This window comes from Neofelis nebulosa, chromosome 1, assembly GCF_028018385.1.
Source record: "Neofelis nebulosa isolate mNeoNeb1 chromosome 1, mNeoNeb1.pri, whole genome shotgun sequence".
Taxonomy (NCBI): domain Eukaryota; kingdom Metazoa; phylum Chordata; class Mammalia; order Carnivora; family Felidae; genus Neofelis; species Neofelis nebulosa.
In genome coordinates, this window is record NC_080782.1 from 47,674,307 (window position 1) to 47,694,415 (window position 20,109).

Consider the following 20,109-nt stretch of genomic DNA (forward strand, 5'->3'; position numbering starts at 1 on the left):
ACACACACACACACCATATACACCTATATCCCTTAGATAAATACCTAGTAGTGAAACTGCTAGGTCATAGGGCAGTTCTATTTTAATTTTTTGAGGAACCTCCATAGTGTTTTCCAGTGGCTGCAACAGCTTGCATTCCCACCAGCAGTGCAAGAGAGATCCTCTTTCTCCACATCCTCACTACCATCTCTTGTTGCCCAAGTTGTTAATGTTAGCCATTCTGACAGGTGTGAGGTGGTATCTCATTGTGGTTTCGATTTGTATTTTCCTGATGATGAGTGATGTTGAGCATTTTTTCATGTGTTGGTTGGCCATCAGGATGTCTTCTTTGGAGAAGTGTCTCTTCATGTCTTTTTCCCATTTCTTCCCTGGATTGTTATTTTTTTGTGGGGGGGGGTGTTGAGTTTGATAAGTTCTTTATAGATTTTGGATACTAACCATTTACCTGATATGTCGTTTGCAAATATCTTCTCCCATTTCTTCAGTTGCATTTTAGCTTTGATGATTGTTTCCTCCACAGTGCAGGAAATTTTTATTTTGATGAGGTCCCAAGAGTTCATTTTTGCTTTTGTTTCCCTTGCCTCCGGAGACATGTTGAGTAAGAAGTTTCTGAGGCCAAGGTCAAAGAGGTTTTTGCCTGCTTTCTCCTCAAGGATTTTGACGGATTCCTGTCTTACATTAATGTCTTTCATCCATTTTGAGTTTATTTTTGTGTATGGTGTAAGAACGTGGTCCAGGTTCATTCTTCTGCATGTCGCTGTCCAGTTTTCCCAGCACCACTTGCTGAAGAGACTGTCTTTATTCCATTGGATATTCTTTCCTGCTTTGTCAAAGATTAGTTGGCCATATGTTTGTAGGTCCATTTCTGGGTTCTCTGTTCTGTTCCATTGATCTGAATGTTTGTTATTGTGCCAGTACCATACTGTCTTGGTGATTACAGCTTTGTAAAACAGTTTGAAGCCCAGGATTGTGATGCCTCCTGCTTTGGTTTTCTTTTTCAAGATCACTTTGGGTATTCAGGGTCTTTTCTGGTTCCATACAAATTTTAGGATTGTTTGTTCTAGCTCTGTCAAGAATGCTGGTGTTATTTTGATAGGGATTGCATTTAATATGTAGATTGTTTTGAGTAGTATCAACATTTTAACAATATCTTCCTATCAGGAGCATAGAATGTTTTTCCATTTTTTTTGTGTCTTAAATTTCTTTCATAAGCCTTCTATAGTTTTCAGTGTATAGATTTTTCACCTCTGTGGTTAGATTTATTCCTAGGTATTTTATGGGTTTTGGTGCAATTGTAAACGGGATCAATTCTTTGATTTCTCTTTCTTTTGCTTCATTGTTGGTGTATAGGAATGCAGCCAATTTCTGTGCATTGATTTTATATCCTGTGACTGTAGAATTCATGGATCAGTTCTAGCAGTTTTTTGGTGGAATCTTTGAGTTTTCTATATACAGTATCATGTCATCTGTGAAGAGTGAAAGTTTGACCTCCTCCTGGCTGATTTGGATGCCTTTTATTTCTTTTTGTTCTCTGATGGCTGACGCTAAGACTTCCAATACTATGTTGAATAATAGTGGTGAAAGTGGGCATCCCTGTCTTGTCCTTCCCTTAGGGGGAAAGCTCTCAGTTTTTCCACATTGAGGATGACATTAGTGTTGGGTCTTTCATATATGGCTTTTATGATCTCGAGGTATGATCCTTCCATCCCCACATTCTTAGGAGTTTTTATCAAGAAAGGATGCTGTATTTTGTCAAATGCTTTCTTTACATCTATTGAGAGGGTCATGTGTTTCTTCTCCTTTCTTTTATTGATGTGATGAATCACATTGATTGTTTTGCAAATATTGAACCATCCCTGAATCCCAGGTAAAAATCCCACTTGCCGTGGTGAATAATTTTTTTAATGTATTGTTGGGTACAGTTGGCTAATACCTTATTGAGGATTTTTGCATCCATGTTCATCAGGGAAATTGGTCTATAGTTCTCCTTTTTAGTGGGGTCTTTGTCTGGTTTTGGAATCAAGGTAATTCTGGCTTCATAGAAAGAGCTTGGAAGTTTTCTTCCGTTTCTATCTTTTGGAACAGCTTCAAGAGAATAGGTGTTAACTCTTCCTTGAATGTTTGGTTGAATTCACCTGGAAAGCCATCCGGCCCTGGACTCTTGGTTTTTGGAAGATTTTTGATTACTAATTTGATTTCTTTACTGGTTATGGTATGTTCAAATTTTCTATTTCTTCCTGTTTCACTTTTGGTAGTTTATTTGTTTCTAGGAATTTGTCCATTTCTTCCAGATTGCCCATCTTATTGGCATATAATTGCTCATAATATTCTCTTATTATTGTTTGTATTTCTGCAGTGTTGGTAGTGATCTCTCCTCTCTCATTCTTGATTTTATTGATTTGGGTCCTTTCCTTTTTCTTTTTGATCCAGCTGGCTAGTGGTTTATCAATTTTGCTAATTCTTTCACAGAACCAGCTTCTGGTTTCATTGATCTGTTCTACTGTTTTTGTTTTGGTTTTGGTTTTGGTTTTGATAGCATTGATCTCTGCTCTAATCTTTATTATTTCCTTTCTTCTGCTGGTTTTGGGTTTTATTTTCTGTCCTTTTTCCAACTCTTTAAGGTATAAGGTTAGGTTGTATATCTGAGACCTTTCTGCCTTCTTTAGGGAGGCCTGGATTGCTACATACTTTCCTCTTATGACCACCTTTGCTGCATCCCAGAGGTTTTGGGCTATGGTGTTATCATTTTCACTGGCTTTCATGTACTTTTTAAATTTCCTCTTTAACTTCTTGGTTGGCCCATTCATTCTTTAGTAGGGTTTTCTTTAGTCTACAAGTATTTGCCAATTTTCCAGATTTTTCTTGTGGTTGATATCGAGTTTCATAGTGTTGTTGTCTGAAAATATGCACAGTATGATCTCCATCTTCTTATACTTGTTGAGGGTTGATTTGTGTCCTAGTATGTGATCTCTTCTGGAGAAAATTCCATGAGCACTGGAGAAGAATGTATTTCCACTGCTTTAGGATGAAATGTTCTGAATATAGTCCATCTTGTTGAGTGTGTCATTCAAAGCCATTGCTTCCATGTTGATTTTCTGTTTAGATCATGTGTCCATTGTTGTAAGTGGGGTGTTGAAGTCCGTTACTGTTAAGTTATTATTAATGAGTTTCTTTATGTTTGTGATTAATTGATTTATGTGTTTGGGTGTTCCAGATTTGGAGCATAAAATTTACAATTGTTAGGTCTTCTTGGTGGACAGACCCCTTAATTATGATATAATGCCCTTCTTCACCTCTTGTTACAGTCTTTATTTTGAAGTCTAGATTGTCTGATTAACTATGGCTACTCTAGCTTTCTTTTGTTGACCATTAGCATGATAGATGGTTCTCCATCCCCTTACTTTCCATCTGAAGGTGTCTTTAGGTCTAAAGTGGGTCTCTTGTAAACAGCATATAGATGGATCTTGTTTTCTTATCCATTCTGTTACCTTATGTCTTTTGATTGGAGCATTTAATCTATTGACCTTTAGAGTGAGTACTGAAAGATATGAGTTTATTGACATGTTTTTTGTCAAGTTCGACTTTCCGGTGCTATTCTCTGGTCCTTTCTAGTCTGTGTTGCTTTTCGTATGTATGTATGTGTGTATGTTTGTTTTCTTTCTTTCTTTCTTTCTTTCTTTCTTTCTTTCTTTCTTTCTTTCTTTCTCTCTTTCTTTCTCTCTCTCTCTCTCTCTCTCTCTCTCTCTCTCTCTCTCTCTCTCTCTCTTCTTTCTCCTCTTTTTCTTCTTTCATCTTTTCTCTCCTCAGAGAGTCCCCCTTAAAATGTCTTGCAGGGCTGGTTTAGTGGTTATGAACTTCTTTAATTTTTGTTTGTCTGGGAAACTTTTAATCGCTCCTTCTATTTTGAATGACAGCCTTGCTGGATAAAGAATTCTTGGCTTCATATTTTTATAATTCAGCACATTGAATATATCCTGCCATTCCTTTCTGCCTGCCAAGTTTTTGTGGATAGGTCTGCTGTGAACCTGATCTATCTTCCCTTGTAGGTTAAGGACTGTTTTACCTTGCTGCCTTCATGATTCTTTCCTTGCCTGAGTATTTTGTGAATTTGACTAAATTCACATGCATTACTGATGGTCGGTTTTTGTTGAATCTTATGGGAGTCCTCTGTGCTTCCTGGATTTTGATGTCTGTGTCTTTACTCAGGTTAGGAAATTTTCCACTATGATTTACTCACATAACCATTCTACCTCTTTTCTGTCTCTTCCTCTTCTGGGACCCCTATGATTCTGATGTTGTTCCTTTTTAATGATTCACTGGTTTCTCTAATTCTTAAATTGTGCTCTTTTGCCTTAGTCTCCTCCTTTTATTCTGCTTCATTATTCTCCATATATTTGTCCTCTGTATCGCTGATTCACTGTTCTACCTCATCCATCTTTGCCACTGTGGCATGCGTTTGAGATTGCAGCTCAGTAATAGCATTTTTTATTTCATCCTGACTAGGTTTTCCTTCTTTTATATCTGCAGAGAGGGATTTTAATCTCTTTTTGACCCCATCTTGTGTTCTTATTATTGTGATTCTAAATTCTGGTTCAGACATTTTGCTTGTATCTGTGTTAATTAAGTCCCTGGCTGTCGTTTCTTCCTCCTCTTTCTTTTGGGGTGAATTCCTTTGTTTCATCATTTTGAAAGGAGATAAGGAATTGATAAGGTAAAAAAAAATTAAAATTAAAAAATTAAAAACAACACACACAAAATCAAATAAATGATGCTAGATTCTAGGTGTGTTTTGTTCTGCTTATTTAAAGGAGCTGGATGTATTAGAGAAAAAAGGGGGAAAATGAAAATGTTTGAAAGTTTGAGAAAATGAATACAATGAAATAGAATAAAATGAAATGATGGACATAAAATAGAATTTTAAAAATTTACAAAAAAGTAAAAATATAGTAGAAAAAACTATTTTTAACAAAAATTGAAAATAAAAATAATTTTTTTTTCTCTGTGTATTCAAGAAAAAGAAAAGAAATGAAAACTAAAAAATTAAAAGAAAATTGAATAGATGGACCAATAAACCAACTGGAATATGATTGAAATTACATTGGTTTCTCCTAGAAGTCAAACAATGAAGCACTTTGTAGTCCATAAACTAAGCAGTCAGAGAGATTTGTGGTGTTCCTGAAGAGCAAGGTTGGCCCAGTTGGGCGGTGCTTAGTGTAATGGCTCCATTCTCCACTAGATGGTGCTGCTTTGCTTACTGGGGTGGATTGTTGTGGCGCTTGTAGGTGTGTATGTGCATGCACAGGAGGGGTGAAAATGGCATCATCCAGTTACCCAGTCTCTAGTATCTGGACTCTGTGCTCTCCCTAACTAGCAATTGTGCACCCATCCTTTGTCTTCAGCTTCTGTCTACTCCCCACTTTTACACTATGACCAAGCTGTCAGGTTGTCAGGCGACACCTCTCTCCTGAGTTTTATCTCAGATGTGGCTGTGTTTCCCGACCCCTCACTTTTGAGGGCCTGTGGCTTTGACCCACTCAGATCCTCTGGGGGAGGGTCTTATGGTGTCAGCCACACCCAGAAACTTTTGTGGGACCATGCTGCTGCTGATATGGAGACTGTGGCTGGGCGCCAGCCCACCCCCAAAAATGTTCACACGATCATGTAGCAGCAGCGTTTCAGGGATTATGGAAAATCACAACACACATCTGGCACCAGGTTTCACCCTTAATAACCTTCTTCCAGCACCAGTGAATGTGGTTGTTCTCTGGGGTCTGCTGGGACCAGGTGTCTACATAGCTTATACCAAATGTCCTTCCAGCAGTGGTGCCGCTTCTTCCTGTGTGGCTGGAGAACCTCCTGGACCCCACTCTACTCCTGGGGATTCGCCCTTCCCACTAGAGAACTGCCAGGTATTGAGCTGCGGAGTTTCAGACTCTGCGCTCCCCCTGTTTTGAGAGTCATAATGGAATTTAAACCCTCTCCTTTATCCTCTCTCCCTTTTTATTTTTATTTTTTAGTTTTTTTATTTTTTTAATCTTTATTTTTGAGAGTGAGACAGAGTGCGAGTGGGGGGAGGAACAGAGAGAGAGGGAGACACAGAATCTGAAACAGGCTCCAGGCTCCGAGCTGTCAGAACATTGCCTGACCCGGGCTCAAACTCAAGAACCATGAGATCATGACCTGAGTGAAGTCAGCCGCTTAGCCAACTGAGCCACCCAGGCACCCCTCCTTTCTCCCTTTTTAGTTCAGTCCCTACGGCTTTTTCCGTTTCCACTTTCTCTCCAGCTGCTTTTGGAGGGGGTGCTTTTCCCTGACTCTCCCCCCACCCTCCACAAGCAAAAACTTTTCCCTGCCCTCTGCAGCTTCTCTCTCCCCCAGTTCATCTCTCTGCACTGCGTAGCTGCTGACTTCTGTGGTTCAGGTTGTGCAGATTATTGTGTTAGTCCTCAAGTAAGTTTTCTAGGTGTTCAGGATGGTTTAGCGTTCATCTGGCTGTATTTCATGGATGTGAGATGCAAAAAAAAAAAAAAAAAAAAAAAAGCTTCCATGCTGTTCTGCCATCTTGGCTCCACCTCATGAGTGATTTTTTTTATAGAAACCTGGACATGTTGGGTATTATGTTATGAAACTCTGAATCTTTTTTAAACCTTCTGTTTTATCCAGCCTTTTCCTGACATCTGTGGTAGAGGAAGGGGTGGGCACTGCATTATATTGTCAGGTGGGGTGGAAATTAAAGTTTGCCATTTGACTTTTTTTTTTTTTTTTTTACTTCCAGGAAGGGTTCTCCTCATTGCTGCTGGGCAGGGGGATGATTTCTGGCTTCCCATTAGATCTCTACTGGTACCTCCTTTCCTGGGGAAAGGTAGGAGTGCCTTGTTCTTGGTTCTTACATGGCCTCCACTGACAGACTGGGAAGTAGTTAAAGTCCTAACTCTCTGTTAGACTTCCCTTGACATTATGCCATTGGAGGAGGAGGTGGTGGTGGTGGGGATCTTGTTAATGCTGGATAAGGGTTGGAGTCTGGGCTTCCCACATAGTCTTCACTGATGCAATCAGAGGTGATTGTTCCTGTCCATTGAGGAACAAAGTTCCAGCTTATTGCTCAGTCTTTGCTGATACCAACACAGTGAGGATGGTAGACTGGACATCCTTATTACAGCCTACAAAGGGTGGAGGTCTAGGCTACTTGATCACATGAACAGAGTTTTAGTAACAGTTTTTTTCCTGTGGTGGTTGGCAGGAGTAGAGTGGTTATTATCTAAAAGTTTTCTGTCTTGCTTGACTGACCCTTTCCTGATCTTTGGCTTAAAAGAGGTGGCTTTTGCTGGGGACTTTTAATTCTGTTTAATTAAGCCTGTTAGGGTTCCCAGGTTGTGGCATATTCACCTCTGAGTCTGGAATATATGAAACAAACAACTGGGGAACTCAGTAGCATATCGTTTCTTGTTTCCTGAGGTCCTTAGCTGGTCTGTTTTCTCTCTACCTTTTAGAATCATTTTTACATGTGTTTTCTACATCAAGTCCCAGCTTTTAGGTCTACTTGAGGAGAGTAATAGAGATATGTTTGCTTACTTCATCTTCCTAGGAATCTGTTCAAATTTTAATGTAAAATAAAAGGAAGAAAGAAATAACCCAATATAGGGTATGACCTCATGTACCTATAGTAGCATGGACATACACAGCTATAGAAAAGGGAAATGCAACAGAATGTTCCTTCCCTTTCTTTGGATAGTGGGTTAGCTTCCAAATTCCTCAACGTAGCCAGTTATTTTTATAATTGGAAAAATAATACATAAAAACAATTTCACATTTTTAAAAAAAATGCATTGTTTCTAAAACTGGACATTCTATTATCTACTCTTATAAGCTTATAGATTATTAAATAGGTAAATATGTCCTTGATGTTAAATACTATAAAAGTATTAATCTCTAGAAAAATGCCACAGGTTATCTTTGTATGTAGTGAAGAGATACCATAAATATGGGGTTATTATTAAGAGCTTCTTTTTCCTGTTATGCTTCCATAATTTTCCTTCAAATCACTTCTGAATAGAAAATGGATGATAGTGTACCCACTTTTCTAAGTTATCAAATTGACAGTGAAAATATTCTTACCGTCTTTAAGCTCTGTAAACACATACCTCACCTTTATGACCCAGGAGACTATTAGTGAGATAAATCTGTTTTTAACCACTCTGCTAGTTACAGAGTTCTAAGACAGAACCACACTTCTTGGTTTCTATGTTTGGCTCTCTAACTCAAGCTGAGTAAGACCTTCACCTTGACCCATTCAATTTCCCTTTCTGAAAGCTATGGTTGATGACAGTGCATGTATGCAATATGACTGGACAAGAACAAACCTTTATGTTAAGGATAACCTTTGGGAGACCACAAAATTAGAAATTCCTGCGACCCAGTCCAATATATCCAAAATTCGTTCTTGTTATTGAATCCAAGAATTCATGTAGCCCAAATAGTGTAATACACATTAAAACTTTTTTTAATCCCCACCCCCTTTTTTTGCTTTTAATCTGGAAACCAAAATGCAGGATTAATCAAATCCCCCTTTGGAATGTTGTTCTTTATATCTAATAAGCTATGATGAATAGTTGTCTACCTTTTTGGATGAAAAATCGGAGATACTTAAGACTCATCTTTCTAGACATCTATGCTTCAGGTATTACAAGGCAGTTTGAGCAGCCATCTGACCTACCTTCCCCCTCATCCACAGTGGAAATTACCACCATCATCTAATAGCAAAGATAATTTATTCATGAACAGAAAAAAATTGGAAAGAGAAACTATTTTCTAACTGCCAGGTGCAAATAAAGAAGATCCTTCTGTTTGTTTTGGTAATTTAATTTCTCAAATATGCTCAATTGTTCCTCAGCATTTGGGCATTGGATAGAGCCCACTTTTGCCCCAGCTAAGCTAACATGTCCCAGGAGGTCAGTTTCTTACTCTGGGCTATGACACAGAGGGCCCCTGTACTGCTCTGTTTGCAGTTGTTAACCTGGTAGATTGAAGATCTTGGCTACCTGTTGCTTATGTGCAGATCTGGCACATGCCCCCATTTCCTAGTGAGAAAAAGATGGAACTCCAAATTCCAAATTATACTCCTTGATATTGTGGGATGTGAGTTGCCAGACGTAAATAGAGACAGAGCTTGGGAAAATTTGAGAGGAAATTTCTTCAGACTTATCCTCAATCAGCTGGAAGATGACCAACTTACACATGCCCTAAACTAGTAAAGAAACAGACTTCCAAACAGCAGAAACTCTATTTTTCTCACCATAGTCTGCTGCTAGAAGATGTCCCATGTAAATAGTGATTCATCATCAAGCAAGTATCATGTAGAGGGCACAGTGGAATTTTGATCATGTTAAGATGGCATTATGGCTAAGAGAACTGAGAATACATAAATCCTGTTTTGTCAATTCCCACTTTTACCATAGGGTTAAAGAAGGAACCTCACATACCAGAAGCAAAGAAAATGGGATTTAAAACTAATTTTACTTAAGCTAGTGTATGGTACCCCCATGGGAGGTATCCTGCACAGCTGGGTTGGATCAGTCAGCTCAGTCTCAAGGCTTAGCCTATGCAAGGCCTTTCTGCCTCCTAATTTCCAGTTGGCTGCTGAAGACAGAAAAACTCTTATGATAAAGAGATGAGAAGACAGGGAGCAAGATGTTTGGGTTTGTTCCTAGCAACATAACCTTCAAAGTCTGGTCCATAGATCATCAACATCAGAATCACCTAAAAATTCATTAGAAATGTGGACTCTGGGGCCTCATACAAAAACTACTCAATCAGAATGTGCATTTTAAACAAGATTTCCATGTGCCTTGTATGCATGTTCATATTTAAGAAATCGTGTCCTAGGAGATAAGCCTGGGGGGCAGGTTCCTCACTTCTATATACCTGTGTATATAGATACACCCTGTCTTCTGACCAATCTACCCCAGATATGATCAACTAGATTAGAACTCTCTACTGTTGGGGATTATGGAGGAGTAAGGGTAGGACATAAATAGCTGAGACCTCCTCCTAACTGCATGTGAAAAATGCTGGTTCTATAAAGTTAAATTGATGTCTTTATTGCCAGATTTTTCAGCCTCTTTGTCTTGGCATGCTCAGGTTGCCATAACAAAATAACATAGACTGGGTGGTTTAAACAACAGACATTTATCACAGTTCTGGAGGCTGGAAGTTAAAGATGAGGGTGCATTGTGGGTGGGTTCTGGTGAGAACTCTCTTCCTGGTTTGCAGATGACCACCTTCTTGCTGTGTCCTTATTAGTGAACGGAGAGGTAGAGAGAAAACTCCTTCCTGTTTGTTTTAAGGAAAACTCATTCCATCATGAAGTCTCCACCCTGATGACTCAAGGCCCCATCTCAAAATACTATCAGGTTTGGGGTTAGAGCTTCAAGATATAAATTGATGCGAGGGAGAGACATAATTCATTCCACAGCAATGCTTATGTGCATCATGACTTTTAAGAAGAGAATGAAATATGTGATATTCGTTAAACCTTTCAAATTGCAGAAATCTGTTTTGAAGGAATGCTTATTAACAGTGGGTGTTTCACAGAACACACTATGGAAAGTGCCACTCTAAGGGGAATCATTGTTCTTGTTAAAACAGAATGAAGTCCTCCATTCCTATCCCTCTATGACATTGAATTTGTTTAGTTGGATGCACTTTGAATTTGCACATTTTCCAAGTAAAGTCATCCATAGTGAAGTGATACCTCACATGAAGGTTAGAAACCAGAATGAGTGCCGAAAGCAAAGACTGCATTTTAGTCAGAATTTTCTTTGAAAACAAGTTTGAAGTAGTGATTTTATAGACTGGCTTGCCATCACTCAAGACGTCTAGTATAGCTTGTGTTACCTCTAGTGCTGGCACTTGTCACTGGTTTTTTTTTTTTTTAGGTAAGTACCAGATCAAGTATCTGGACACCATCTAGTTTGAAGAACGTGTTTCTTTACATACTAGAAACACACTCAACATAATGAGATGCTCACATTTTAAGATAGGGGTGGCAATGAAGACTGAGGAAATAGCATATTCAGGTCTCCTATTCTTAAATGTGGAGGGTACATGTGTTTAGTGTAATGTCCATGGGATTATACATACTATATAAATAGTTCTGTGTCTCTTTCTCTCAGCACATATTATTGAATTTACATATGTTAAATTTGCATATGCAAAGTACCTTTGTGTTGAATACACAATTTCAGAGAGGGTTTTGCCAGGGAAGACACAATTCCTGGATTCGAATCACAAGTTTGCTTTTGGTGAATTTAATGTGGTCCAAGGTCTGGTCCTTAAAATCTTAATGATTTCAGACTTAAAGCAACAGTGATTATTTCTCTAGTTAATACAGACTGATGAGCATATGAACCAGGATGCCAATTTTTGACTGGAGTGTTGGTATCAGTGGATCACCATAATTTCCCAAAGACAGCCTACATGGGAAAACTAAGTATATTTACAAAAGCCATTCTAAAATGTTCGATGTGAAATGAAAATGGCCCAAGCTGATTTGTGAAAAAATCCTGGTGGATTTTTGAAAGGGTTAATTCATTTCCAAAGTAAGTGAGTCATTCCATGGGCTTGTATTTGGGAATAGGTCATTGAGTTCAGCATTTGGGAGATTTGCATTACCACCGGTGGACAAATCACTTTCATGTGCAGCTGAATTCGCCTTTCTTTGACACATTCACAGGGAACTGAACTTATGTGGTTTCCAGGGAGAGCATAAGAAAGTTTGTTGCCCAGCATTATTACTGTATTTCCTTTGTGTTTTGTTGGTATAAAGGGAAGTGAGATTTTGCTATCCCACTTAGCTCATTTTATTGGCAAAGCCTGTGGCCTACAAAGGAGACTATTGTAGCATGAGAGTCACCATCTGATAGCCACCGGCCACCATGAAGATGTTGTCAGAGGATCTCCTTTGACAAGATGGAGGATTTCAGTAGGTTCACCAACATGACTCTCCTCTCTGCTCTCCCCTTGAGGGACACATACCTGTAGACAAATTGATGAAGGATGACATTTTTCTCCTTCCCTTCCTCTTCATATGTGATCTGCTCTTTCTCTTTCCTCTTCCTAGAAGTGCAGAGCATTGATCATGTAAACATTTCTTCATCAGTTTAACTAGGTGGGGTCTAGGGTAGGAGTTGGCAAATTTTTTTATGCAAAGGGTCAGATGGTAAATATTTTTGGCTTTGTAAGCCACACGGTATCTTGTCAACGCTTTACCTCTGCCACGGATGAGCAAAAGCAACCATAGACAATACACAAATGAATGAGTGTGGTTGTACTCCAATAAACTTTACTTATGAGTACTGAAATTTGAGTTTCATATAACTTTGATGTGCCACAAAATATTTTTTATGTTTTATTGTTTTTCAACCATTTAAAAATATATAACCCCTCTTAGTTCATGCCTCATTAAAAAACAACAACAACAACAGATGGTGGGCTGTAGTTGACTGATCCTTGACTAATTTTGACATCTATGCCACTGTTCTCTCTTGCTTCTGGTTTGGTTAAAGGAAAAATAGGAGCCACTACTTGATGGATGTTTCCTCCTTGGCACAGGGAAGTGGGAGTGCTTATTGTAACAAGGGTAGCTTTTGTAATCCGATGCAACTAGGTTCGAATCTGCTTTATTTCACAATAGAGCAAATCGTATAACCTCTCTGAGCACCACTTTGCTTATTCATAAAAACCATATTGCTCTACCTCATGGGATGAAATGAGACGACTTACGTTGTCTACCACATAGTGTCCACCACACAGTATGAGTATGGTATATAGTGGCTAAGGTCATTATATTGAAATCCAGGGAACTGTCATTCTCCTCGTGATTCTTCTACCTGCTTTAACCCAGGGCCTGCCAGTCTCTTCTCTGAGCCTCAGTTTTTAATCAAGAGGCTTTTGAGACCATGGTCAATTCCAGGTACAAAAGTGTTTGTGATTCTTTAGGCTTGTTACATAACCTTTTGCATCATAAATGTATTAAAGATGATTGCTATTTTTAATACATGTTCTAAGAGTAGATGTTGGATTTTTGGAACACAGGTCTGTATTTGTGAGAAATAGAGCAGGAAAGGAATAGGAGATTTTTATTTTGGTGATTTGTGTTTAACAGAAGCATTGACCCCTCGTCTGTCTTCTTCCTGGACCAGTTGATGGTTCAAACAAATTTCTTTTGGATTTCCAACAGACAGGTGCCATAATCTGAAAAGGATCTCTGCTCACCAGGCCCTTTGGTGCTTCAGCTATGATACCCTGATGTTTATGTAACTCAATTTGAAGAGCCCAGGTGAAAAACCCATGAAGTGAAAAAAGCCTGCAAATGCAGACAGCGTATCTTCCCCAGCTAAGCAAGTGGTGCCGTCTAATTATTTCCAATTTCAATTGCGTTTCTTTCTTTAATGTTTTCTATGCTGATATCCAAGTTGCTAATGAAGCAGGCCCCCGCTTTATAATCCTCATTGTTGCTACTTGCTGGGCTTAATTGCTTTGTCTTCATAACAGACAGACATTCTGAACAATTAGACAATAATAAGGAAGCAAGATGGGGAAATGGCTCAGATTCTTTTATTTTAATTATGCTGATAGTGCACCCTACAGTTCTGAATCAGTGCTGAAGTGCTATTTTTGATGGCATTCAATAACACCCAACTAGAGCTAATAAATTTATATTTCTAATGAAAAAGAAAACTTTCCTCCATCTTAACTGATTATTGCTTTTTTTTCAGTTTATTTTATCTATTTTGAGAAGAGAGGGAGAGAGCAGGGGAGGGACACAGAGAGAGAGGGGGGAGAGAGAATTCCAAGCAGGTTCTATGCTGTCAGTGAGGAGCCCATGGCAGGGCTTGATTTCACAAACTCTGAGATCATGACTTGAGCTGAACTAACTTTTCATCATCCTGAAAATTATCTTGCATCCTTTTATATTCAATCCATTTCCATCACTCCTGGTACCTGACAACCATTGCTCTTATTTCTGTCACTTTAACTTTGCTTTTTCTAGAATTTCATATAAATGGAATCTTATATTACATAGTTTTGGCATTTTTGTTCAGTTAGCATAGTACATTTATCCATATTTTTGTGTATATCAGAAGCTCGTTCTTTTTATTATTGAGTAGTATTTCATTATATGAATATACCATGATTTGTTTATTCACCAGTCAAAAGTTATTGAGGTGGTTTCTAGAATTTGGCCATTAAAAATAAAGTTTTGGGCTGCCTTTGTGGCTCAGACAGTTAAGCATCTGACCAGTTCAGGTCCTGATCTCATGGTTAACGAGTTTGAGCCCTGCATCTAGCTCACTGCTGTCAGTCCAGGCCTGCTTTGGATCCTCTGTTCCCCCCTCCCTCTGCCTCTCCCCTACTTGTGTGTGCACACTTTCTCTCTCTCAAAAATAAACATTGGAGACATTTTTAAAAAAGAATAAAGCTTCTATGGAAGATATCAGGAAATTCTACTTCAGGGCAACATAGAGTAACAGACTGGATTTTCATCCCACCTAAAACAACACAAAACTAAACAAATATTATGGAATGTTACTTGATCAAAAAGAATGAAACCTTGCCATTTGCAACAATATTGATGGAACTAGAGTTTATTATGCTAAGCAAAATAAGTCAGATAAAGACAAATATCATATGATTTCACTCATATGTGGAATTTAAGAAACACAACAGATGAACATAGGGGAAAGGAAGGAAAAATAAGATAAAAACAGAGAGGCAAACCGTAAAAGACTCTTAAATACAGAGAACAAACTGAGGGTTGCGGAAGGGGTGCTGGGTGGGGGGATGGGCTAAATGGGTGATGAGCATTAAGGAGGGCACTTGTTATGGGGCGCCTGGGTGGCTCAGTCTGTTAAGTGTCCAACTTGGGCTCAGGTCCTGATCTCACAGTTTGTGAGTTCAAGCCCCGCATCAGGCTCTGTGCTGGCAGCTCAGAGCCTGTAGCCTGCTTCGGATTCTGTGTCTCCTTCTCTCTCTGCCCCTCCCCCATTTGTGCTTTCTCTCTTTCTCAAAAATAAACATTTAAAAAATTTTTAAAAAGGAGGGTACTTGTTGAGATGAGCAGTGGGTGTTATATGGAAGTGATGAATCATTAAATTCTACTCTTGAAACATTTAATACACAATATGTTAACTAACTTGGATTTAAATAAAATTAGGAAAAAAAACCAGGTGGCACAAATAGAAAATAATCTATTACCTAAGAAATATCACATTAATTGTAAGTGGTCTAAATATCCCAATTAAAAAGCAGAGATGGTTAAATTGGATTAGAAAACCCACAGGACTTAATTATATGCTGTTTACAAAAAAACAACAACAACTTTATTTTTTTCCCTTAAAAAAATTTTTTTTATTATGAAATTTATTGTCAAATTGGTTTCCATACAACGCCCAGTGCTCATCCCAACAGGTGCCCTCCTCAATACCCATCACCCACCCACCCCTCCCTCCCACCCCCCCTAAACCCTCAGTTTGTTCTCAGTTTTTAGGAGTCTCTTATGTTTTGGCTCCCTCCCTCTCTAGCCATTTTTTTCTCCTTCCCCTCCCCCATTGTCTTCTGTTAAGTTTCTTAGGATCCACATAGGAGTGAAAACATATGGAATCTGTCCTTCTCTGTATGACTTATTTCACTTAGCATAACACTCTCCAGTTCCATCCATGCTACAAAAGGCCATATTTCATTCTTTCTCATTGCCACGTAGTATTCCATTGTGTATATAAACCACAATTTCTTTATCCATTTGTCAGTTGATGGACTGATTTAGGCTTTTTCCATAATTTAGCTATTGTTGAGAGTGCTGCTAAAAACATTGGGGTACAAGTGCCCCTATGCATCAATACTCCTGTATCCCTTGGGTAAATTCCTCACAGTGCTATTTTTTAATCTTTTGAGGAACCTTCACCCTGTTTTCCAGAGCAGCTGCACCAGTTTGCATTCCCACCAACAGCGCAAGAGGTTTCCATAACAACAACAACTTTAAAGTCACAAATAGGTTAAAAGTTAAAAAGGCAGAAAAAGGTCTGCTAAAAGACAATAATCAAAAGGAAGCTGGAATGGCTATGTTAATATCAGATAAAGTAGATTTCAGAACAAGAAATACCATCAGAATTAAATAAGGTAATTTCATAATGATAGGGGAATCAATTTCTCAAGAAGTCATAACAATTTTAGTTCATCATTATTTATAATTATTCATCATAACAAAGACATAGAAACAACCTAAGTGTCCACTGATGGATAAATGGATGAAGAGAGTAGTGTATATCTATATGTTTGTGATGTACATATATGAATACACACAGTGGAATATTTAAGCCATAAAAAGAATGAAATCTTGCCATTTGTGACAACAGGGTTGGATCTTGAGGGTATTAGTCTAAGTGAAATAAGTCCGAGAAAGACAAATACCATGTGACCTCACTTATATGTGGAATCTAAACCTAAACCAAGCTCATAGATTCAGAGAACAAATGATAATTATCAAAAGTGGGGGGTGTGGAGGTAGGTAAAGTTGGTGAAGGGGATCAAAAGATACAAACTTCCATTTATAAAATAAGTAAGTCAGGAGATATAACATACAGCATGGTGACTATAGGTAATACTGTATTTGCATACTTGAAAGTTGCTAAGGGAGTAGATCTTAAGGTTATCACAAGAACAAAATTGTAACTACCTAGGATGATGGATGTTAACTAGATTTACTGTGATGATCATTTCACAATACATACAAATATTGAATAATTGCATTGTACACCTAAAACTAATATAATGCAATCTGTCAGTTATACCGCAATAAAAAAGGACATAAGAATTCTAAATTCTTATGCACCTAATAATGGAGCTAAAAAATACATGAAACAAAAACTCTTAGAACTGCAAGGAGCAACAGACAACTCACAATGATAATTTGAGATTTAAATACCTGTCTCAATACTTGGTAGACCAAATAAACTGAAATCAGTAAGAAAAAAGTACTCTAGGGGCTCCTGGCTGGCCCAGTTGGTGAAGCATGCAACTCTTGATCTCAGGGTTGTGAGTCTGAGCCCCATGTTGGGTGTAGAGATTACTTAAAAACAAAATCTTAAAAAAAAAAAACCTGAAAAAAGTACTCTAAGCAATCTTGACAAGATTGGTATTTATGGACTATTTCACTCCAAACAGCAGAATACGTATCTCTTTTCCTAGGGCCCATAGAACCTTTACCAAATTAGACCTTATTCTGGGATACTAAGCAAGTATTACTACTTAAAAAAAGATTAAAATTATACAAAGTATGTTCTTTAACCTGAATAGAGTTAAATTAGAATCCAATAATAGATATCTGGGAAATTCCCAAGTATTTGGAAACAGTATCACATACTTCTAAATAACATGGGCCAAAACAGAAGCCTAAAGGGAAATGAGCAAGTATTTTGTAGAGAAAAAAACATAATAGAGTACAATATATCGAAAGTTGTAGAATGCTTGTAAAGAAGTACTTAGAGAAAAATTTGTAGTCTTAAATGATTTTATTAGAAAAGAAAGATCTTATATCAACTATTCAGCTTCCACATAAGGGAATAGATCTAGAAGAACAAACAAAATCCTAAGTAAATGGAAGAAAGGAAATAATAAGCAGCAAAAATCAATGAAATAGAAAATAGGCAGGCAATAGAGGAAGTCAATGAAACCGGTATCTACCTGTTTGAGATATCTGATTGTTTGAGAAAGTTGAGGGAATATCTAGCTTTTTTCAGAGCTTTTTCTTTTTGTCTTTCATGAAGGGGTATTGAATTTTGTCTCTTCTTTATCCTGTAATTTTTCCTTTTAGATTATTGATATAGTGAATTATATTGATTAAATTTCAAATGTCAAAAAATCTTATGTTACTTGTAGTACACAGTTATTCTTAACAACTGTGTCTCTCAGCCAGCTGTTACTTAGCCCATGGGCCATTGAAGTTTAGACCAAGACAATGGAAAGTTACTTGGAGACAATTTAATTCAACCCTATTAATTTATAGATGAAGAAACTAAGATTCCACATGATGGTAATGGTGCTGGCATGAGAAGTGACTTGCTCCAGTCACACAGCTAAATAATCTGAGAGCTGGGATGAAGATTCTGGTCTGCTAAGTGCTCCATCTAGTGCTGTCAGTGAATTAGTCAGAACATCTGCATAGTAAACAAACCACTGACTTGATGGGTAGTATTTCATAAACGTGAAATAATTATGAACTGAAACACTGTGCAAAGAACCTTTATGAAAAAATGAATAAGAATAATCATGATGTTGAAGTAATGGTAGCAAGTCTAGCCAGCCAAACTTGTTCCACAAATTTAAAAAGATAATTTGTGTGGAATTACCAAAACACTCCTGATGATAACAATCCTGGAAAAATAAACATCAAAAAGAAAATATTAAGATAATGATATCAGCAAGGTAAGATTATAGGTGATTTTTATTTTCTTTTTTTTTCCCCTATGGAAGTCTTCTAAAATATCAACAATAGTATGACACATTAGATAAAGTTAAAAAAATGTTGTAGGCTTAGAAGTTATGCTGATGGCATGAAGGAGTCAAGGTACCAGAGGACAAAACAAGAGGACACTGTTGGCCTAATTATATCAAGGAAGTGCCTAATATCTACCTTAAATTCCCCATGAGAGTCATGTATGATTTGTGTATCTCTTTGAAATGAAACTAATGTTTCTTATGATCTTATTTGAGGTTAAAATATGCTTATTGATTTATGTTTTAAAGGGCATGGTAGGAACAAATCTCTTCTTGAAGGTGAAGAAGATATTCTTCTTTACGTCTTCTTTATGCTATAGATAATTAAGACCGAGGAATCCTGTGAGATGTAATCATTTAAAGCAAAATCATAGCATACTGGGATAATCCCATGTACATTTTTAAGATGGTAGAGACCATGAGGTTGGCTTGTTTATTTTTCATATCCCCCAGAGAAATGTCAGTTCAGTGCTCCTGCAACAATGGGTTGGGAAGAACTTTGAGGCAGTCAGGACTGTGTTTGTAATTTTAGGGCATAGTGGTGGTGATTATACTCTAGGCTTAATAGTTGAATGCCCTTTACTGCTGTTTGTTTTTTTTTTCCTTAAAAATTTTTTTTTAACGTTTATTTATTTTTGAGACAGAGAGAGACAGAGCATGAATGGGGGAGGGGCAGAGAGAGAGGGAGAGACAGAATCTGAAGCAGGCTCCAGGCTCTGAGCCATCAGCCCAGAGCCTGACGCGGGGCTCAAACTCACAGACCGCAAGATCGTGACCTGAGTTGAAGTTGGACACTTAACCGACTGAGCCACCCAGGCGCCCCAACTGCTGTTTTGATGAAGGATGAAGAAAAATACAGGTGTGTTGTTATTATCCATACACAGTATCCTTATTGGGTCTGAAAGTATGGTAACCATGAAGGTAATTTGGGTCAGAGATTGGGTTTTGGACAACAGGGAAAGCCTCATTTTCAAAAGCATTTTGGATATGGACCACATTTGTTGTCTCTTCCACTGGGAGGATTGCAAACAGTATAAATCAATTTATGCGAATCTTTCCTTGAAACTACTCCCCCCCCTCCCCCAAATTACTATTGCTGCAAGGAAGAAAACTCTGGAAGGATAAATGTAGGTGAATCAGTAATGCAGAATTAACTGTAATACAAGATACACTATAGTCCTAGTTTGAAAAGTGGTGAGATCAATTTGACCAATGGGATCTGGGAAGACTTTTAGAGGCTCTGGTGGATGGATAGAGCTTTTACTTGAAAACATGGGATGGATCATCTAGGTTAGAGGAAATAAGTATAGTTCTCATTGTCCACCTTCTGATTTTTGGCCCAAACTGACTTGTCATTGAAGCCATCTCCTTCATCATGAGTAGGTGTCATTCTCTGACCTCTGATGCCATCCCTGCTTTCTTCAGAATATGTTGAGGGTGTCCAGTTCTTTACTATCTCTCCTGTATGCAGAGTGATGCTACTTAGCTTTGTAATCTCCCACATTCTAAGGTTACAATATTTGACTTGCTTATCTTTGAGCCACTATTTCTGATAGT